The following is an 11,525-nucleotide window of genomic DNA, read 5'->3' as shown; positions in this document are numbered from 1 at the left end:
TGTTAATCAATCCGCATTTCTCATAAAAGGATAGTAAACTTTTATGTCGAGAAACCATTAGTACTGAACGAAAAACCTTTGGAAAAGCTGAATAATATAAATAAAATAATTAAATTTTAGGTTTTTGTCATTTTTATCACTATAATATTAATTATTTATATTGACGGTATTATAAATTATAATAGTATATACTATAATAGTATATAATATTATAATTTATAACTACATAATATTATATAGTGCTTTAAGTTAATAGTGTTATATATTAAGACGTCCTTAGTGAGGAGTGCTCACACTTTTAGCAGCAAAATGACGTTCGGTCCCGCGCGATTCTTCTGACGATGGATATAATAGCACGTACATGTACCGTATACTTTGTAGTTGCAGGCGACTGACTTGCCGAGGTAAGTCGCAACTTTAGAGTCGCGCGCGATCCTTAATCGCGGTAGTACGAATAAAAATTGTGCCATATTCGGCAATGGATTTTATAATCGCGTGGCTAGTCGCAAATGGAAAGCACGCTTCAGACGGCAACGTTGGAAGACCAGAAAAATAAAGCTCTTCTGTCTCACAAAAGAAAGATACGTACATATGTGTTTCCTTATTCTTTCAAATTTTGGCGCTGCTGCGCCAATTTACGGCTATTAAAATATGGAGAGGACTTGGAGAGGTATTATAAGGAACTTCACTTTTCTAATATTCACGTAATTGCTCTACACGTGTGATACTCGCCAGAGATCTAGGGCATAAGATTTTCACACTGCGCTTCTCTCTTTTCTCTCAACGGAGTCCTAGGCCATCGTACAACGCTCGCATACATACTATGAAGGGGATACATACTTGTGTGTGGTTGTGCTATAACGTTACCTCCCTCTCGCACGTACAATACAAATGTACCATATGCCGCTCTTAATTTGAAAAACCTGACTATGAAGTGGGAAAGGTGATAAATGATGAAATGTTGTCAACACTGGTAACGAGTCAACAGTTCAGTACTTTCCTCGGAATTTTGAGGGAGAAAAATTACCTAGAGAAAATAATAACAAATTTGTTAAGTTTATTAATATATTCACATAATAGATCGTAGGCGATACATTTTATGTCCCATGAGACATGCGACAATGCCGCGAGACCAAGCATCGATTTTCAAATTTTATAGTCGGTCATAGATACACAACTGTCTTGTAACTATACTATTATTATCAGTACCAGAAATGCGTTCGGTTGCCGTCGATCGTTTGGTAGCCGACATATTATCTTTGAAGAGAACGCTTTGCATATAGTAAGTATCTATACTAATAAATTGCATGTATGTCTTTAATATTATTATTTTGTATAGTGCTTCTCCCTATAATATATATTAATATATAATATAAAATTTAAAATTTATTTCTGGTGACTTAAAGGACATAAGTATAACTTGTATGGCTTGTGTATGGCTGTGCATTACGTTATTTGCAAATTAATTTAAGTTTTTGGAATTATCGTAATATCAAATGATTATTCTTAGGAAGAAAATTACTCTGTACATGCACATATCTTAAGTTGCTAAAAGTTAAATTACAAAGTTAAATTACATGTAATGGATTAATAGTGTAGGATAATTAAAAAGAGTGTCATTTTTTATAAATTACGAAAAAGTTACTTATATCTGAACTAAGAAATGTCATAAATATCATAAAACGGAAGCAGAAGAAATAACATTGAAAGAGAGAAAGAGAAAGAGTAATATTTTAAACGTAAAGGTTAGGTGTTAAATTCTACTCAAATCAAATAAAATATTTAATTAAATATAAAAAAAAGTTAAAGTATTTACTTAGTTATGTTTATTCCAAATTGTTTGTTTCGGTATAATTTTTGCAAAATATTAAAGAATATATACTTGCGTAAATAAGAATATTACTTTCAAAGTCGAAACAATCATATAAACATTGATGTAGGAGCATTATAAATTCATAATTTTATTTTGTATACTTTGTTTGATAGAGAAATGAACATCTTTTTGCCCATTAGCAGTTGGTAGATAATGGTATTATATCATGAGACGTAATTTGATATGCCAGTTCTGTTAGATGGGAACACTATCTGCTTCGCATGTATATACAAGTTTCCGGTGAACCAAAATAAGAAGAGAAGCCTTTGTTTGAGTTAATGAATTAAAAACTATTTGAAAGTGATCTGTGGAACAGTATAATTCAGAGAGATGAGGACGGAAGTTACAGAGTCACAACCTTTCAAAAACTTAAAAGAATTATTCGATAACGTGGGTAACTTGAAACCATGGCCAGAAATTGGAGAACTACGAGATTCAACTGATTATGTGTACAGTGGTTTAGAAATAAGCGCAGGAAGAACGCGGTTAGAAAAATTGGATAGAGAAGTACATCCGAAAACATTGCTCTGTCATGATATGAAAGGTGGCTACCTAGAAGACAGGTAATAGAAATCACTATATTTATTAATTCATATATTATACATAATATACCCGTGATTTTTCAGATTTATATATGGATCAGAATCTTATGGTTCTTACCTATTTTATCACTGGAGTGTTATTAACACTTTTGTGTATTTTAGTCATCATTTCATAACTGTGCCCCCTTTTGGATGGATTAATGCAGCACATAATCATGGTGTAAAAGTTCTTGGTACTGTAATTACGGAAAGAGAAGGTATCTGGGATGTTATACTTGAATCTCAGGAAGAAGTAAGAAGATTTGCAGATGCACTAATACTTGTTGCAAAATTTTATAAGTTTGATGGCTGGTTATTAAATATTGAAAATACCATTAAAAATGAGCAAGTTAATAATTTAATTTATTTTGTAAAATATCTAACAGAAAATATTCATGAAGCAATTAGAAATTCTGAAATTATATGGTACGATAGCGTAACCAATGAAGGAAAATTAAATTGGCAAAATGAGCTTAACAGTAAAAACATGTAAGCTTGTTACACTCTTATACTTTTACAATTGTTTCTGTTTGTAAATTTTATTGAATGTTCTAAGTACAATATTTCAGAGATTTCTTTTTAAACTGCGATGCCATTTACTTGAATTATAACTGGACGAAATCAAAATTGAAAAACAGTTTGGCACTAGCAAAAACTCACAGTCGAGATATTCATGATATATATGTAGGAGTTGATGTTTGAGGTAGAGGTTGTTCTGGCGGTGGTGGATTTAATTCATCATATGTAATTACAATATTACTTATTTTATTGTAGCATATAATATAATATCGTTTAATATTTCATTAAACCATTATAATCTACAGGCTTTACAAAAAATACGACACGAAGGACTTTCTGTTGCACTTTTTGGTCCAGGTTGGACTCACGAATTTTTCGGATCTAAGACATTCCAAGAAGTAGAAGATCTATTTTGGGCACAGTTGTTTCCTTATTTATACGTTCATGTATCTATCTACGAAGAAGAAGTATTCAAAACATCATTTTGCCGTGGCAGTGGTAGCATGTATTATCGCTGTGGTCAGGTATGTCAAATTTTGACAAACACATTATTTTTAACAAACTGAATTTATCATAAAAGATATAACTTAGAAAACACGAAGTTGGCACCCTGCTGAGGGTAGCCACCCACATGCTATATTTATTTTTATTTTATTTTTTTTATTACCAATGAGATATAACACTTTACCAAATGTCCTTCATGACAAATTGTAAAAACCAAAATAAACCATATATAAAAAAAAAAAAAAAAACTGAATTTATCACATGAATATATTATAACTGAGATGCACATAGTTTATGCAGGCACTATATGAAAGGGATAGAAAAAGATTTAAACACAAACCATTTTACAATTTATCCCTGCAAGATCCACAAATTTCAGTACCTATACCGCACATGAAATTTACATCATCGCCTCAACTTCCAGAACCGAAAAGTGAAAACGATCGAAATGAGTGTTCAGAAGAACCGATACATTATGTTTATGAAACGAGAAAGAATGTTGTTCGAGTATTAAAAAATGTTGTAAATATTGAAAATAAAATGCCAATGCTATATGTAAATAGCTTCGAATTTTGCAGCGAGTTCTCTTTCAGAGGTGGTGGTTGCATAGAATTAACTACAAATGATCTTACAACTAGGTCATATCACAGGTGAAGGAGTTATATATTTTGTAATTAAATTTATGATACCTCGCACAATTGTATTTTATATATTAATTATGTGTTTAAATTCATTTACAGACTATTTCTCGTTCACATCGAATTTCAACAAGACATTGTAGCAATCATTGCTTATAAAAAAATGGAGTCGTCCATAGCAAATGGAAGTCAACCCGAACCAATACTAGTTCTCGGCAATAATACAGGCTTAAAATCCATCGTTCATTATAAATCAAGGAATTTGGTTGCCAACTGGAAAAGATGGTAAGTCTACAAAATATAAATTGAAATATTTGTAACATAAGAAACAAAAAATAATTAAACCTAAAAAACATTTTATTAGAAGAATAAAATTTTATTCTTCTAATAAAATAATTGTAGGGATATGTAATGTCATTACATTACATTAATACATTAAATATTTATATAGTATGAGTTATGATTATACTCTAAATAAATGTACCTCACACAGATATATTTTTCTTGTTTAGAAAGCAGATATATATGCGTCTGGTTAACATTATGATTAGCTGCCTGTAAGCAATCTTCATTTGGACTAGACATTGTTATTAGGCAATAGAGAAGATATCTACCAGTACAAATATGATTATCACAGAATTTAACAAGTAGCCGTGATAATTAGATATTCGAGATACTATCAACAATGATCTTAGGTTCAATAACGAATCCGCGGTTAACGGGATAACGAATATACTTTCTTCCAAAGTCTAAGTCGGACTGTTTGCTAAAAACGTGAAATATCCACTGATCGTAAGGACGTTGTTTTACTCGCTGATGAGATCGCACGAGAATGTTCCTCTCCATCACGGTGATGCTACAGAGAAAAACTATGATGGGGTGTGTCTCAGGTCACGAGATGATCGGATTCGTCGAGGACAACCCTCGTTCAGAAAGTGAGGGAAATGGACGTTGCCGTTAATTGGTTAATTTCTATGTATTTACTTAAAATTCTATATAAGAGTTGGTCGCAAATAATCTGTTAATTAAAACAGAAATTTCTATGTTGGTGGTTAGAGAAAGATGCTAGCCGCCATTGAAAGAAAGTTGCTAGCGGGAAACGTCGTTCGTGAGGAAAGCAGATCTGCCGTATCTTCCGGACTGTTAGGATAAAGACTGTTTGTCAATTTGAAGGACCTTAGTCAATTAAATCCTAAAATTTATAGCGGGTCCTCAGGCTAGCTAAACATATACTGTGAATGATGCATCGACATCTGGCAATCATGTTGCGGGAATAATTGGGTCTGTGTGTGGCGAGCCACGGGGCAAAGACGGTTGGAATGTTTACTGTTGGATGTCGGTACAACTGTTTCTTTTTAAGGAGATCTATGCAATTCTATACCTTTGTTAGGTAAAACGTTCATCCCGTAACCGCGGCTACGTTCGGCGACTAGTGGTCGCCTCGAGCCCAAGCTCATTATCGCAAATCTCGGACGATTATAATCGGTTTAATTCACAAAGATTTATAAGGACTAAAGATTTATAAAGATCAGTTTAATTTATAAAGATTTCTGATGACTACAGATTTATGATGATCGGTTTAATTTATAAAGATAGTGTTGGGAAATTTTCCAAAGAATTCCAAGGGGAAGGCCCGGTGTCCTTTCATCTTCTACATATATATGCAATTGGTTACATGCTACAAACGGACTAATTACAATTAGCAATAGTTATTACCATTAATAGCTATTATTCAATATAAGGAACGTGTTGAAATTACATGATTCTCAGGAGCATATAACTTTAAGACTATTTTTCATTGTGCTATGCTCTTGGGATCTGCCATTTTAAAGTACGATAAACTAGGGCTCGAGTTTAAGTACTTAGAACTACGACATAAGACACAAAATACAGTTTTTAACTTCTAAGTTAAGAAAACGAAATTTTCGAATGAAAGTATATTGCATTACGTGAAATTTTGAAATATTTACAAGACTTTTCGTTTGCATATTTTAAGAACTTATATAACAGTAAAAGAAAAGCATCTATTTCAATGTCGAAAATTAAGCAAATGAAATCAGAGGAAATAGTTGATAAATTATGATCTTATGTTTAACTGTTAGTTTCAGTTTCTTTCTATAAAAGGCTTCATGTGGTGCTTTTAACAAAGATAGTTGTGGTATTATCTTAAATTTCAAATCGTAAATGGAGATATATTAAACCTTTAGTTTGAAAATTAATTTGAAGTTTTTACAAGGTGTCTTTAAGTTCATAATCTTTTTTAACTGTTGCATAAATGCAAAAAAATATTCTATTTAAAGGACAATTTAAATTGAAAAAAATTCACACAGGAGAATATTAACAATAGTTTTACTATTAATTCTATGTAAAAAGAGGAAGTAAACAATATTCAAATTATTGATTTATGTAAACTTATTTTTATTCGTTTTCTGAAATTACATAAACTTTTCTAAATTCTATAAAATAAAAATCTTTTTCAATGGAAGAACATTTTAACAAAAAGAGTCTCTTAGATTTACAGAATATACAGAAAAATGTTGTATGTCTCTGATTTTCCCAACAAAATCATACAATGCATAGAAATGCCAATATAGTCTGATGTGTGATCTCGAAATTCTATAAGCGTCGAAGAAGTCACGTTCGTATTAATGTTCGTAATACTATATTCTTTCTATTTAACATGAAATTTTCCTTTTTGTTGTCAGTGTTTACCGAACGAACATGAGGACTGTGAACGAAATTGGTATATCTTTTGCGAGGAGTAGCGTCTGCTATCTGGGAAAGATCGTCCTCAAACAAAAGCATCGACACCTGGACGGTAAGTCTGCTTCTCGTACTTTATACTGTCGCTCGCATTTCGCGTTCCCTCGATAAATGTACGTAGCAGGTGGATTGCGTCACAGTAAAAGTGTATTACCAGAGGACGAGGGTTTCGACCGTGTAAAAACCGTTCTCCGACTATCAGACCTGGCTACAATCATCTTTTAATCTTTGAGAACCACTCTAGTGAAAGGAATACTAACGTTTCACCATAGGATGTCTATCCAACATATCTTATCGCTCAATATTTCATGGGTCGGCTTCGTGATTATAGGATAAGCCCATTTCTCATTGGTCGACCCTACATTATTATGGGATTAGATCGAGATGGCGAAGTTAATCTTTGTTAGTTTTCCTTCTCTCGCTTTTTCTTTTTTTGCTTATTTATGCACAGACGCACGAAAACATTTGAACAGTCATGCACATATTTTTTGATATTACATATTATGCGTGTTGTACGAAACATTTTGAAATTCCGTTAAAACTGTTATGAGATTCGACTATTATTTTTATATTGGTGAAGTTTGAAGCGAATCTGAAAAAATATATAAAAATTACAAGATACCTAGTACAAGTATACATATATTTTGTACAGATCACAAGAATACTTAAGCAAGAAATTATTTATTACTAGATTCTGGATTTTTATGCAAATTGATATTTTTGGGAATGTAATTAAGAAAAGTAGAATTTATATAGAAAATTGTGTAATTATTTAGAACGCTGCTGTTTTGGATTTCCATAATTTTTTCATATGTTGTAGAAATCAACATTTTTAACAACTTTTTACTGCCGGACTCTTGTAGTTTTCAAGATATTTTCTTTTTTTTTCTTTTTTTTTTTTTTTTTTTTTTATTTTATTTTATTTTGGTTTTTACAATTTGCCCTGAAGGACATTTGGTAAAGTCTTATATCTCATTGGTGATAAAATGGCCTGATAAAATGATACCTAATTCTAACCTATACATATAAACTATAAACAAAAGTTGAGAATTAGGTTTTGGTTAGCTGTTATTTTATTGGATTAGACTTCACAGCGGTCGACAATCAGCATACGTTGTCTCGGGCGCATAATCGTGCAACAGGTACAATTCACTGTAATATCGACAGATTTTTGCAAATGTCTCGGATATTAAGACCGAGCAGCGGTTATACGTGCAGGAAAAAGTTGTTTAGAATCACGAGCCCGACAATATATTAAAAAAGCATAAAAATTCAAGGCGGCGGCAGCTTTCTAAATAATTACCATGAATTGTTTTAAGTATCAAGTATCATGTATATGCCAATAATAGGTAGGTAACTTGTTTAATTTTTCTTACGACTTTGTTTTATTAAATTCCTTTAAGGTTTCCTTATGGTTGATTATATTATTTAGGTCAGGAAGCAACACTTCGATAAAGCTCTGTATTCGTAATAAATTAAATTCGAGATCTGCTGAAATGGAGGAAGAATTTAAAGCGTGCGCTACTTGAAATATCAGCGAACAAACAATTTTAGAACCGGATAATTCTTGCAATATTTGTTGTAGATATTTACTTTAGAAAATGTTATTTGGATAACATTTTTGATTCAAATTTTATTTCTGGCGGTTATGAGCCTTATCTTTATAAAAAACAGAAATATTTACGTATATGTGTATACTTGTTTATGTATATATTGATAATATCTGTAGAATTTTGAACAGTCGTAATGTCGTGACAAAAGTGTCATCAACTAATCTGTGCGCTGTGTTTCACTTTTTTATTCCTGTTAAATTAAATTACATCTTCGAGTAAATTTTAGCGATAAGAAGCTTTTCCTTTAAGATATAGTACCTATGAGATAGGGAGGGGTTAGGTTACACAGATTGTACGATTTTCTTTTTCAGTTACAGTTTTTAATTACAGCAGCTCAGGTATTTACTTAACTCTTTCGTTTCTATGGCTGAAATATTTAATAAATGGTCGAAATAATATTCCTCGGGTGACACTGTGGAGGAGATATATCGTGTAACTATTTATCAAAACGATGCAAAACGTGTAAATTGGATTGCCGTATCTGTCTCCGATTGTTCATCTAGTTCCAACTTGAAAAACTTAGATATTCTTTATTTCCCCGAGAACTGTTGGATTAAGGAAATTGATTGGAGATGATCGTTTGTTTGATTTTAAAATATAACAACTTTAACACTAGGTTTACGCACATTTCGAATGCGTCAAATAGACGCGTATAGATATAGGTATACTACACAGAAAGCTTGGAAACTGGAAAGCTTTGCAAAAAATGAATTTCGATATACATTTATATTGCTAAATGGATAAAAGTTAATGGGAGAGAAATGTAAATGGCTCGTGTAATTTTCCGCATGAAATTCGAAATACGTCGAAATGACGTCTCCCGTAAATTATATCACTTCGATGAGCTACTAAAATTACAAGCGTTTATGCGTTTATGCGTTTATGCGTTTTGATTGCACCGAACCGTTTCAATATAGTTTTAACTCTGATTTCGTTTGCATCCATCTGAAAGTGGTTTGTACAGGACGCATATTGATCGGTTGCCGTGTACACCGTTAATTTTCCAATCAGCGGCATTTTGAATATAGTGACGACATTTGCGCTTTAGTCGCGTAAATGAACTATGGACGACTTGGTTACGATGGATTAATATCCGAATATTAATATTAGGTGAAAATATTATCATAAAATCGGACAGTGGTTAAAATTTCCAACCTTCGATGAAAACATTAAGTAGAGTCACCGATTAGATGAAAACGTGGAATAAAACCTCAGTTGATATACTAAATTCTTTTTTTTTTCTTCATTTAAGCTTAGATATTCAAACTTTTATCTTATACCTAAATAAAACAATTTTTATATTCAAGATATTGATACATATATCGAATCACTAAGATATTGCAGGTTTATACAGCTTTAAAAAATAGTCTTCCTTTGCTATCAAATTATAAGTTTTGCTTTGCCGATAAAAATCTCACTTGCTCGTTTACGATTCCTGATCCGAAACATAAATAATTATAGTTTTGTTAGTCAAAGCTTGATTTTTCCTTTATACGAAACAACATGAATTTGTGTATATTTAAAATTACGAAAGTAAACTATTTCGTTTAAAACAATATTTTAGTGCATTAAATATAAATTTTATTCAAAGTTATAGAGTAATTTTTATTTCTTCCAAAAATGAAATTTAGTATATTCTACATTGTGTACTGCCGTATACACCGGTTAATAGCTAAATATTGTATCAATATCGTTTTCAATTTGGGATTTAATATACGTATCAATGTTTTCAATATAGAAATTCAATATAAAAATGAAATGGTAACTGCAGAAACCGAGAATTGGTAATTAAAAGAATAAATGCTATTATTTTCAAGCGCTACGTTAACAGGTTTCATTTACGGAAAAATTTCCAGTTAAGAGGAATATTTTCCATTATTTATATTTATAAAAGAGGGATTTAAAAATTAGCTCAGTGGTAGAACATGTTCCAGGAACGAAACAAATGGTGGTATATACTCGTCAATGAATGTAACTAAATTTTTACATTTTAAAAATTCGACGTTACTTGTCGAATGATGTACATACGTACATACATATGTACATACGTATACAATACTTATATACGTATATTTGCAAATACTATAATTAATTTAACCGAGGTTGATTCTTTTTGTAAATTTTTAATTCATTAATTGTAGACGTTTCTGGTTAAGAAATGACCTAGTTATCAACAGGTTAACAATTTTCTATCTGCCTTGGCCAGTATGAAATTATTCGAAATTTGATTTTTAATCGTATCCATCGGCACACTCGGTGCGTGAAAAAAGCAATCGCGTGAAGCTTAGCCGGGCAATCGATGCGTTCCAATGATTTGTTGCAGCATGGTCCAATACTGTCTAAACCGTAACCGACAATAATCAACAGTTTCACTGACCACGATGATAAAGTTAACGCCAGCAATTTTCGGGCGTGCACCAGACACTAATAGCTGTCATCCATTACGAGCTCTGATGTTCTCGAAGTGAACAGCCACGGGCCGGTTACTCGTTTGTTTTAACAGTCACATCGCGAACGAGCAACGCAAATTACGTTCTGCTTGCTGTGTGTCACAATAACAACTATTTGTAATCGAAGAATGCGACCGGTTCATTGATATTCCTGCGGTTATCGAGTCGAATTTTTCTGCGGTTCTACCTGCTGTTACAGTTTGCATTATAATATTTCTTTCTTTCTTTCTTTCTTTTTCTTTCTTTTTCTTTCTTTTTCTTTCTCTCTTTCTTTCCTTTTCTTTCTTTCTTTTTTTCCTTTTCTTTTTCTTTTTCTCTCTTTCCTTTGTTCACCATGTATGTTTTGCTTGTCAGTTACGTCAAGTACTACTTACACACAGTGGCTCATGAAAGTTTTCCGACATTTACCATAGAACATTTTTATAGATATGTACGTTGTACATGTTATGACACTGCTGACGTTTATGCAAATGTGCTTTTTTATAGAATGCAAATAGGAGAACGAAATTAATAAATAAATAATAAATAAAATGAAATATATAAAGATAGAAGTTTGTTAGAATGATTAGCAGACTATAAAAATG

General features: G+C 31.9%; 1 pseudogene; it reads left to right on the top strand.

Annotated features, from left to right (window-relative positions):
- The first annotated feature begins 1,772 nt into the window (after nucleotides 1-1,772).
- Nucleotides 1,773-10,047, top strand: LOC132915905 (uncharacterized; annotated as a pseudogene).
- Nucleotides 10,048-11,525: the final 1,478 nt, after the last annotated feature.

Source organism: Bombus pascuorum, unplaced genomic scaffold (genome assembly GCF_905332965.1).
Source record: "Bombus pascuorum unplaced genomic scaffold, iyBomPasc1.1, whole genome shotgun sequence".
Taxonomy (NCBI): Eukaryota; Metazoa; Arthropoda; class Insecta; order Hymenoptera; family Apidae; genus Bombus; species Bombus pascuorum.
The sequence above is the reverse complement of the archived record's forward strand: the minus strand, read 5'-3'. Positions and strand labels throughout refer to the sequence as shown.